Source organism: Trematomus bernacchii, unplaced genomic scaffold, assembly GCF_902827165.1.
Source record: "Trematomus bernacchii unplaced genomic scaffold, fTreBer1.1, whole genome shotgun sequence".
Lineage (NCBI taxonomy): Eukaryota > Metazoa > Chordata > Actinopteri > Perciformes > Nototheniidae > Trematomus > Trematomus bernacchii.
The window spans coordinates 1,194,481-1,207,012 of record NW_022987767.1 but is presented as its reverse complement, the minus strand read 5'-3'; the positions used below and the strand labels follow the sequence as shown (position 1 = coordinate 1,207,012).

General features: G+C 37.1%; 1 long non-coding RNA gene across 1 annotated transcript in view; it reads right to left on the bottom strand.

Moving 5' to 3' along the window:
- Positions 1-3,488, bottom strand: part of LOC117496712 — a 65,038-nt gene extending 61,550 nt beyond the window's left edge. Inside the window, exon 1 of the long non-coding RNA XR_004557318.1 lies at positions 3,212-3,488. This is a non-coding gene — a long non-coding RNA (uncharacterized LOC117496712). The remainder of the gene's footprint in view (positions 1-3,211) is intronic.
- Between the last annotated feature and the right edge of the window lie 9,044 nt (positions 3,489-12,532).

The window sequence follows — 12,532 nt, the reverse complement described above, 5'->3', positions numbered from 1 at the left end:
TATCAAATGATGGAAAAATGCATCTCCTAACTCACAAGAACAGAATGTGTCAGTATGATTTATTCAGGCAAATATGTTTAATTACCACAACTGTATTTCTGTACTGAAAACTGGTTAAAACGGCTTTTAAATATGCTGCCACCACAGCTTGGAACAATGTACAGAAGGAGCTGAAACTCTCATATTTAATCACTATGGGGGAATTCAGGTCCATCTTAAAGGACAGAGAACATGACACCATTGGTAGATGTGAGTGCTCGTATATCTTAAAATCGTTTAAAATGTTGCCAGTTTTTAAAGATTTTTAAAAGTTTGTTTTATTTCGCATAGTGACTGGCTAATGTGCCATTTTATTTGTGTTTTACAGCTGTATTTGTCTGCCTGTCTTGTCTGTGTTTTATCTGTTGCAACTTTGTTCATGCTGCCCTTCTTAGCCAGGTCACTCTTGGAAAAGAGATTTTAATCTCAATGAGTCTTTTTACCTGGTTAAATAAAGGATATATATATATATGTACTACTTCAATTAGTTTAGACAACAAAACAACTGTGAGTAGGATGCTGGACTATGAGTTAATAAGATTACCAAAAATGTACAGTATGAATTAGAAAAAGTAAATGCTACACTACTTTATCAAGAGAAATCAAATCATTAGTTTTACTTCGGTTTATGACATTTTTTGTCGACAATCATTCAACCAATCGACTTTACACTTGTCTATTGAGAGAGAGATATGTATTAGTTATGAATACACTGTGTAGTCTATTCAGGAGACATATAAACGGTTACACTGCTGAAAAGCATGCTGGGTAAAACTCACTCTCCGGCACTCAATACACTACAAAAACAGATAAAGAAAGACGGACCAGAAAAAGACACATATTTATTCGGAATCTTTTTGACAACCACTTCTCCGATCAACTTCAAACGTGGCAGGTGTATTGCTCATGAGACAAAAAGTGCATCGTTGAGTCGTTTAAATTAGCCGTATTTATGCAAGCAATACATAAGGACAAACTAATTCCAAACAGGCAGGTTGCAAACGGACACTGCACTAGTTCATATTAATTCTCATGGCCTAATAGCTGGATCAAAACCACACTGGGAATGTCACCTCAGGCGTATCAGGAGTATCTGGAGAGCGGTTACAAAAGATAAGAAGGAATACACCGCCATAAAGGTGGGGGGTGACAACAAAAGAGACGTTGCAGCGTTATTGCCTCATCCTCTCTGGCAAAACATATTCAATTGCTATGAAGGGTGTTCAAAATCTACTACAAAAGGAAGAAAAGATCAGAGAGGAAGAAAGTTATAATCTTATGATACTGTCACTCTTTCAACATGATGGCATATCTTTGTAACCTTTGGGAAACACTTACATTTCTATCCATCAAATCTGTCGACAGCAGAGGGATTTTGTTTTGAAGTGTTTTCAAAATAATGTATGAATATTACATCATATATCTTTTAAATCTGAAGGCCCAAATATAGGGAGACTATCTGTCAGGTTCATGAATGAAAACCAAGAAAAGGAGGAAGGAAAAACGCAGGTTTTACTCGTGGAGGTCAACACTGGGTTAGAAGGAAACTGTGTCTGTCATTAGTTTCTCAAGTGTCATAAAAATTGCTAGTCACGATGAAAAAGTATCGTGAAACAGTATGTTGTCTGTGTAGAAGCAGTATTGACTTAATCTGGTAATTCACCATGTGTCAAAGACCTGTATCCACAAATTAGTCTGATATCTACTGTAAACTGAATTCAGTCATTTTAATGGACAATTATTTGAGTTAAACGACATTTTGACTTGTCATAGCAGAGAAAGCACAGGTGTGAGTAATAACACTAATTATAGCTCTGTTCCATTCGGGTTAAATGGCTCTTTAGCATGACTTGACTCCGAACCTGGAAGTAGAATTTAGCCATCATTCATTTTTGATTAATTACACCTGTGCTTTACTGATGTCAACATGTCTTCAGAAGTGACAGCCCAGTGACAAGACAGGGGCCCGTGCTACTGCACCTTCGCATAGGCACTTTGCAATATTTAGGCGCCGTTTACACGAGGAGAAAACTGCTTGTATCTGCATAGTTTCGCGTGCGTATAGCCCTATTATTTACACGAGGCCGATAGAAACTGACCCCACAAACGATAACGGGTCCCAAGGTGGATAGATTTGCAAACGAAACGCTCTGGGGGGTCAACCGAGTCCGTGTAATCACCTCGATACGAATATTTCCTGAAACTACATGTTGCTAAATACACCGCGGGGCTTAAACAGAGCCATGGCAACATTGCGGCGGGGCTGCTCTTCTTCGCTGCTTTTGGTGTATTTTGGCGGAAGTTACAGCGCCACTTACAGTCCCGGCATATGTACTACAGCGTTTCCAGCGGCCTCGTTTGAACAGACACGTTAAATGAAACGCATGTGAACGGAAGACTTTTTTGAATACGCATACTGTGCATAAACGCAAACGTTCCCGTGTGAGTGGGGCCTTACTCAAGAACTGTACTAAGAATAATTTTGATATCACTTTACCTGAGAATTTTCATTCTATGATACTTTTTACTTCTGCTTTACTACATGTTGAAAGCAAATAATGTACTTTTTAGTCCACTACATTCATTTTAACACTCATACTAGTTACTTTACAGATTCAGATCATCACATTATACAAAATATAAATCAATGTGTAAGTAAATATTGACATGTAATTGTTTATGAGTTAAGATATCCAGCATGAGAAATTCAATTAGCTTTACCACCTTAATGCATTAATATAAACAATGGGCCATTAGGCATGACAAGTACTCTACTTTAAGTACATTTTATGCCATTTATTTTGTACTTTTACTTGTAACAGAGTATTTCTAAATGTATTATTGCTGTTTTTATTTATATTATCGAGTTATTTTGCAACCTCTGGATAGAAAAACGTAGCCCATTACTGTATGTGTTGCATCAAAACCACCAAAGTAAAACAACAGGAGGGGAAACCACTGCATGCAGTTAGCCTACTACCATACTTTTAGGTAGGCTATAGGATGCTAATGAGTATTAGACGGATGAAAGCAAAGCTAAATCCAACCATAACATACTTTTATCAAGCTACGTAGCAAAGTTGCTAGTGCGCTTATGTTGAGTACATTTTTAAAAGCATGTGTACATATTATCGAAAAAATGTGTGTAGAAAACTGGGGGTTAATATTTTACCTCATACGAAGTATCATTGTTTCAGTCAGTAGCCTCGTTATGAAGCAGGTGCTGTTAGCGAGTTAGCATCTCCTTCCTCATCATGTCCTCGCGCTGCTCCTCCCGTCGACAGGTGCATGCATTAAACTCACGGTGGTCAGTTTATTGTGGTCAATTTTGCAACTTTTCTCCGCTATTCATGTTCTTTTTTTTCCGCTTCCTGAAAATATTATCGTTCTGCAAACTTTCTCCCAACTTTCTTCCCTCCAGGTGAGTAACCTTTCACCTCTGACCTCTGTCTGTTCTCCCGTCATCCTCGCTGCCTCACTGCAGTGAATAAATGCACAAATCCAACCAAGCCAACTTCCCTACACTTTATTCATGAATGAGGAATCAAATCAGTATATTACTGGAAGTCATAAAAAACGTTATGAAGACCTGTCAGTTATTAAATAAATGTTAAACTCAATTTTACATTTATAAATAATTTCTCTTTTTTGTTAGAAAATGTTCTATGTATCTGTATCAATGTATCCCTGTATCAGCAGGTGAGAAATACACAATAATTATTGCTGTACATTACTAATAGCCAAAGTCATATGTCTTAACATTAAGGTTACTTGTCTGTGTTCTAGAAAACTACACAAATATACGGTTTCCTTTGAAAATAATGAAAAACTGAATTTAAGATTGAAAGACACATTAATTATCTAACAATTTAAAGAATATATCAGGATAAATGAAACGTTTAATATATCAAAATGCAACATGAAGGACATTTAGGGACATTTGTTTGAGGGAATTAGTTGCCCTAGTTTAGAACATTAGATATGAAACAACCTTAAATATCTGGTTGTTTACTTTAAAACAATTGTATACTACAGTACTTTTTATAATGAGTCCTTTGATTTTAACACCATGTCACACACTCCTAAAGTCTCCAGCTTGTTTTTGGGACTCGGGTCAAGTAAAACGTTATCTCCACAAACTTGCTCTCTCTTTTGTTCTGACATGTTGTTCATACTTTAACGTGAGGCTAAGTATGAACATTTTCATTGTTGATAAAGATATGATACGTTGTTGGGGGTACTGACAACAACAACAACCTCACACAACATTGTTTTTATCACACAGGAACATTTTATTGCTTGGAGCCAGTGAAATAAGATTGTGCATGTTTCACTTGATATATGCTGCTGACATTGTGCTTTTAAACTTATTATACACCTAAAATAAAATATAATATCAAAGCAATATCCCTCTTTTTTTGGATTTACTGGTAGCATTAAATCATCGGTAAGAAGTAACACTGTTCTTTGTATCCCTTCAGTTGGCTGCACTGTTTTCGTTATCTCAAAATAAATTATTGGAGATGTTCACCAAACTAAAAAGACGGTACACTATTCACGATACAGCCAACTGTAATAAAGGCGAAGCTTGGTCAGCACAGGTAGGTTGATTAATGACTGAAGTAAGGCTATATTTTTCAAACCACTCTCAAAGTGGGCACTTCTATGCACTTTTCCTAATGGTTTACAAAAGCCGCTGGAGGGGGGCCGGCAGGTACAGTGCAGGGAGCATCATCTGTTCCCTAGCAGATTACTTACACTGTGCCTTTATCAGCCATCTAAACTCAGGCTATTAGTCATCACACAGCAGACGACAAGCCCCGGAAACTGAGCATTTACTGTTAAATGGTGATGAATGGAGCAGCCCTTCAATGGTCATACATCACACAGGCATCACGTACACATCGATCTCTCATCTCTCTCGGGATTATAGAGGTTAGTCATTTGGGCCTCACATTTAAAAATATGGTTACACCAAAATCTGTAAAAGTGGGATTTTTTAAGATTACATTGAATAGCTGTTGACTTACAGTATATTCCTTTTTTAATACCTAGGCTGTCAAATGTGCAATTATTCAACTGGACAACTAGCTACATGTAAGATTACTACTGTATTGCAATGTACTATTTGAAGCAATAATACATAATTAATCAATAGTTAACACCACCTTATAACTTTAAAACACATGATTTACTTACCAGTATTGTTCTACAATGTGCACATTTTTCTATATTTTATTTTATCTTCTTATTGCACATTTTTCCTTGAACTTATTTAGTTAATATACCTTTATTATATATACATTGAGTATGTAAGTCGCTTTGGATAAAAGTGTCTAACAAGTAACATGTCATGTAATGTATTATTCTATTTTAGTTTTTTTTTTTTAAATAGAGCAACTGTTACAAAACCAGTTTGACCTCAGGGTAAAGTATTAATGTTTCTGGTTCTGATTCAAGAATAGCTCGAAGTGAAAGATCTAAGTATAGGGAAACTCCTATTTCCAGTGATATTTTGAAACAGACTAATTGCTGTCTAAACTGAAATCTGTATTTGCGGTTTATTCATTCATAATACTTTTGAATCCTTTCAAAACACAAAATAGCAGCATTTGGTATTTGGTTTGGTAAAGGTATGAGTAACACGGAACATCATCTTAATGTATGAAGTTTTGAGTTAGCCTAATATGGTCAGCGTCATTCCCCAAAAAAGTTAACAAGTACACTTTGTGTGTTCTGAAACGGGAAAACATTTTACTGCAATGGATTGTTAACAGTAGAAAAGCAGCACAATGCTGGCTTAAGCTTTCAGTTTCTCAATTTAGAGCTCAGCATGACAGACTTGCCTCAATCAGTTTGCAGGGAGTCAATAAGTGTCTCTGCTTGGGTTTGCTTGTTGACTAATTTCTCTCAACCCATACTCAAACAAATCAGCAGCGTGCGTGGGGGTCATGCAAGCGGAGCGAATCCCTGGCAAAGAGCCGACCACTCTCTCAGCAGAAACAGCAGGAGTGTTTGGACTGTAAACACACCAACGCTGCCTCATCCATACATGCATTCATCCAGACATGCTGCACCAGGCTTTCCAGCTATGCCAACAACCCTCTCATGCTCACACACACACTTGTTTTGTTTGGCATGGTTCCCACCAGTGGTAGAATGTAACAAAGTAAATTAATTCAAGTACTCTATTTAAGTACAAGTTAAAGGTTTTATAGAATATTTTAAATGTAATGTTACTACTTTACACTTCTACGCTATGACTACATTTTGGAAGCCAATATTGTACTTTTTACTCCACCACAATGATCTGACATTACCACTTACTATACAGTTTCAGATTATTAGCCAATCAAACTTGTAAATTAACTAATAAATAAACTAAAATATATTATTTTAAGTTATGATAACAATAAGCAGTATACAACATCATTCAAATAATTCTACCTTAACCACCTGTGATGAACAAATGTGTGCAAAAATAATCATAATTCAGTAGTTTAATGATTCAAAATTAGGCTTTTACAGTACACACAATAAATACTTCTCCTTGGGTGCTTTAGGTATACTTTGATGCCAAAACACGTGTAGTTTTTACACCAGTAAGATATTGAATGCAGTGGTATACCTTTTAACAAAGTACTATAACAATTGTGTAAATATACTTTCACTTTTTGCTCCTAACCATGCAAACAGCCACCTACATACAGTACATGGGAAGAAAATCAAGATAAAAGGGGACTGGTGCAACAGAGAAGTAATAATGATAGGATTGAGGTGCACATCTACAGGTACACTACTGTACATGTGTGTGTGTGTGTGTGTGTGTGTGTGTGTGTGTGTGTGTGTGTGTGTGTGTGTGTGTGTGTGTGTGTGTGTGTGTGTGTGTGTGTGTGTGTGTGTGTGTGTGTGTGTGTGTGTGTGTGTGTGTGTGTGTGTGTGTGTGTGTGTGTGTGTGTGGGTATGAGAGAGTTCTGCAGGGACGTCCCTGTTCTTTAGTATGTGGCTCTTACGACAGCCTGGGGTGGCACATCCATCTCTGTCTTTTTGCCAAATTTGATTTTAAATATTTATCACACCATACATCTTGGCTGAAACAAATTGCTGGCAAAGTGCTATTGTCTGTGAAACATGTAGTAAGAAGGATGGAGGCTTTAGAGGGAACATCAATGTTTCATTTGGTCAAATATATGAGTGGGAAGTGAATGTGCAACTACAGCACTTTTTCAAACAGGAAGATGATATAGAAGTGAAACTTTTTGAAGTAAATAAATTCCTAAAGGGCAAAGGTGGAGGCAAGTATTTTAAGATGTAATGTTCTCAGCACTCTTCTTTTATAGGTCTGCCTACTGTATGTGCACATTTATATTCAAATGACATCTTTATTACTTACACTGCCAATAATGTAAACGTGTCCATGTATGTCCTCCACATCTTTTAAATAGGAGTTAGGTTGTTGAAGGTTTTTAATCAAGCTTCATGAATGATAAGATTCATTTATTTTCTGTTTAGGCAAATAATATCTTAAGACGTGTGACAAAGTAGGACATTCGCAGCAATGTATGAGGAAGATTTGCTGAAATTATAAGGGGCTTCAGTGCACATAAAATAGTACATTATCACATAACAAAAGGGACATGAACAAATACTTTATTGTCTACTCAACCATACAGTATTCAAAGAAAAATAAATGCATGTATGTTCATAGAAATTATTTATGGGAGTTGACACATTGACAGAAGCTACTATTCTTTAGGCAGGCTCCAGTCTCCTGCTGTGCTGCTAACTTCACATTTCCAATTGTCTACTACTTCGCTTATTCTATTTAAAAAATAAACACCATTTTTGCATGTGTTACTTTTATTTAAACTGGAGATGTAGTGCAGCTCAGTGCAGCCACCACATCATATTGTTAACCATGGAGCAGCTCTTCTGAGTGCCTCGCTCGGGGGCATTTGGACAGAAGCTGTTGAGGGACCTGAGAGCAATACTCATTCATTTTCACATTGCTCTGTGCAGAGAAACCAATATATTCTACCTGCTGCTGCCAACTGTTGGAGTAACACCGGACCAAATTCAGAGTAATGGCGGCTTTCGCAGCAAACAAAATATGATGTACAGCTTACCTGGGGACAGGGAAGTGTTCCTCTGCAGGATGATGTCAAAACAGCAGCAGAGCCGAGTGACTCAGATATTGTTCCACTTTTCTTACATCGCTGTGCTTAAGGGAAGGCACTGCCACAGATGTGATTTACAGCATTGGTTTCACTCTGAACAACACACATTGCTGTAATGCATGTATCACATGATACGAAACTGTAATAGTAGAGTATTTTATGTCAATATCAGAGAGTAAATATACATGTATATATACAGCTATTCAGAGGCAGGAAATCATAAATAACTGATGGGCTGGGTTATTTTGGTAAAGATAATCACACACTCTGGACTCTTTATACTACTTGAAGTCAAATCCAATTAATTGCTTCTACTTAATCCTTTCAACCTTCATTTGTTTTACATTGGCACAGAACGATATGAGAGTAAAACTATACAGTATTGTTTAGAATAAGGTTTCAACATCTGGCTTTGTTTTTCTTTCCAACTGACACATGACTCAATGTAAATTATATACAATATGCATTTGTATAAACTGTTCCTTTTTCATTAGTAGTCTGATGATGATGAATTTAAATCTCAATCTATAAATAATGAATCATACCTGTGCTTTATGCATGACCCCTGATGACCACATGATGGTGCTCTTGTCTTGTGTAAGAAACAACATTGTTATTCTCAAAAGCAAATTGCGCAGGCAGTGTGCCTAATTCCCATGTTTCCATTTAGGAAAACATATTTAACATGTCATAATGTATTTTACAATGGATATTACTCATATTTTACTTATTTGTTGAGGTAAGATCCCTATTATGAGTAGGCCTATAATTCAACCACATTCAAACTGATCATAAATACCACTGTCCTCTATCACTGACAATGTAATCTTGTGTTCAGAATTAAAAAAAATACTTTAATCAATCCCTCAGCGGGGACATTTACATTGCTAAGTATAGCTAATATATGAAATAAAGAGGCAAGCACACACTAATGAAATCAATCACCTGCTTTTTTTAAAACAACATCCATAACATTCATCTGGCTGCAACTTACAAATTATTTATCTAATATATCATATTCCAATCACTTGTATAGACTCTTCTTATTGCACTATTTCACTACTTCAATATTTTACAATTTTTCTTTTTGTATTTACTTGCACCATTTTTTCTGTTTTTCTGTTTTATTGCGTTGCACTGTTGGAGGAGGAGCCTGTGACCTAAGATTTTCATCGTCATAACTACACTGTAGCTACGTATGACTAATAAAAGCCTTGAACCTTGAACCTTGAAATAAGTACAAAACTAGCACTAAGTCTCTGTAAATCAAGATTGTCCTTCCTGGCTTGCAGTGCTTGACAACTCTCATAGTGGATGTATTAATATGTGAGGCTATGTTTCTCTTCCTTGGCAACAGCATTCTCCCACTAGATGGCACTAGTGTAGCACCACAGCCTGGAGGCCATTGTTCAAGTCAACACCAATCCCTTCACTCTCTAAAATGTGCAGCAATGATTAATTACCAATTCAGTATCAGTACACATTATTATCCAGTATTTGAAAATAGGCAGACAAACAGAGTTGTGCAACCAAACAGTTCTCAAACACGAAATAAATAAGGAGCTTTGAGGCCATTTGGACATGCATCCCACAAAGCTCCTCTGCACATAAATATGTATTACATCTGCAACTCAATTAGGCACGGTGCAACTGGCCTTTGGGGTAAAAACATGTGAACTTGCATAGATTTCCTTTAACCACTCATCCATAAGCCTTAAGCTGTACAGCGTTTGCTATCACTGAAAATCATCCTGGCTGCCTGTGTGTGGAGGTTGTGATCTAATACAGCGTTTTGATCACCACAGGATTAAAGCGGCATGCATACACCTGGCCAACGCCATCAAATGGGATGATGTGCCGAAATAGCTTTATTACAGTCAGCCGCGTGGAGCTGGCATATGCAAATATCCCAGACATCCAAATGGAGAAATGCAGCTTCATTAAATTTGGCAATAAAATATTTGCAATAGCTCATTGGCTTCTAATGGCCATAATGAGGACTATGACTGAATCCAATCGCACTGCGTTAGATTTAATTTGTTTGGCATTTCACAGATGGGAATGCATTTACAACTGTGAGTAGACATGAGAAGCCATTACAAAACCAGGACATAGACGAACGCTTGCCTTGTGGTGAGTCTGTGTCACCACAAAGACCTCCACACTTTCCAACCAGGATGTTTCCCAGAATGCTTTTATAGAATATACAGAGGCCCGATTCTCAACCACATACTGGAAATGCCAATGGCTGATTTTACCATATTGCATTTCAACATATTAGGTTACCGGAACTTAATTAATGCAATTCCATTCCTTATAACTATCTGCAGCTGGCTTTTGGCCAAGCCCTGATACAATTGGCAGGCAGATTACACATGCCAAACTAGAAAAGATATCAGGGGGATAAACAATGAAGCTGCTTGTCAACTGAGAAACGAGGTAAATGCAAATAGAAATTGTCGTAAAAAGGCTTTTTGCAGAGACACAATTTGCATTAACTGCAAACAGATTTTGAGGAGCGCAAATTAGTCAAAAAAGTCTGCAAAAGAGATTATACTGGATACGTAGATACCATAAAGTCTTGCAAAAGGCAGCAGTATAATCTAAAGTCCTCAGAAATACCTTATACCATAAATCAGATTTGTTTCAGATTCTTGTACAGTATATGTTTTAATTAAATAAACAGCAAAGTAACACACATTGGGAAAAAGGATTGCCTCATTCAAAGGCTGTTTGCTTTGCTTTTTATAGCACTAGTCAAATATGCGCCTCCATACAGTATATCTGCCAGCAAGCTATCAAATGCTGTGTGTACAATAACAGCTCAGCATGGAGGATTACATGCACTTTTGCATGGTATGTGCTTATCAATCTATCTTTCAATTGTCACAATATGTTTTCTAGTTGTTGTAGCAGGCAGAATAATCAAAAATCAATGCTAACAGTGGAGTGAATAATGAGGATTACATCGTAGGAATAATACACAGCACAGAGCAAATGATTATATCCTGACAGGAGAATAAGACTCAATTTGATCACATCCTTTCCTTTTCAGAGCGCCACTGCAATCTATTCTGGATACACAAACTAGCTAATCAATTACAACCCCCAGCTAATGCAAAGATGCTTTTCATACACAGCCCCCCCCCCCCACCACCTCACCGCACACTGCTAAGATAAATTGGCTGTGACCCAAGCATGACCCTGGCTGATGTTCATGAGACCATTACATTCCCTGCAAAGAGGGTGCAGTGGGGTTCTGTGTTTGTGTTTGTGTGTTGTGTGTGTGTGTGTGTGTGTGTGTGTGTGTGTGTGCGTGTGTGTGTGTGTGTGTGTGTGTGTGTGTGTGTGTGTGTGTGTGTGTGTGTGTGTGTGTGTGTGTGTGTGTGAGTGAGAGAGAGAGAGAGAGAGAGAGAGAGAGAGAGAGAGAGAGAGAGAGAAAGAGACAGACACAAATGAATAGGGGAGGGGATTCCAGAAACAGAAAAGGAGTGAGATACAATACCTAGACGTAACTACTTTATCTTTTAATTTGCTTTTAATACATTTTACTTGGATAAAAGCCATCTCTATTTTATTGCTGCAAGCGTTTGGAAATCATGGGTGTACTTCATCATTTGGGAATTAAACTCTTCATCTTACAAAAAGGACCCGTATTAGGAAAAAAAAACAGTAGTATCTAATGCTACAAAATAATAAATCCATGCTTTTATTTAAATATGTATTATTTCTTTGTACATTTATGTACATTTTGTGTGTTGTCATAGATGTAAAATGAGGCACTGCACTGTAAACATACACATGTCGTCTTAACTAGGGGGTATACGTAATGTGTTTGTCTTTTTGGTGGCTACAGATTTCAGATGCATTAATAGGCTGTGGCATTACTTATAACAGAGTTCATATAATGTAAGAGGCAATAATGTCTCCAAGTTAAAAGAAAGGACAGTCACCTTTTTCTCTAAATTGATGCTGACACATGAGACATCAAGAAGAATATTAAATGAGACACATGGACATTAGAAAAAAAACAATAAAAAACTGAGAGGAAATGTACAGTAATGTGAATTCAACATGTAAGCAATAGCTGTGGCTTTATTTTCAAGGTGTGCCATTTTAAATCATATGTAGCGCTAATTGCAGTCCAACAAATGCATGTTTTCCGACATATTCCAATCTTAACCATTGATTTCTGCTTGGCTGTTTTGATACAAAAAGCCAAAAACAGATCGACAGCAATGTGAGTTTACATTGCAGGGTCAACTGAACATCCTCCACATCCATCCATGTGATGGATTGCAGGGAAACAAAGATTC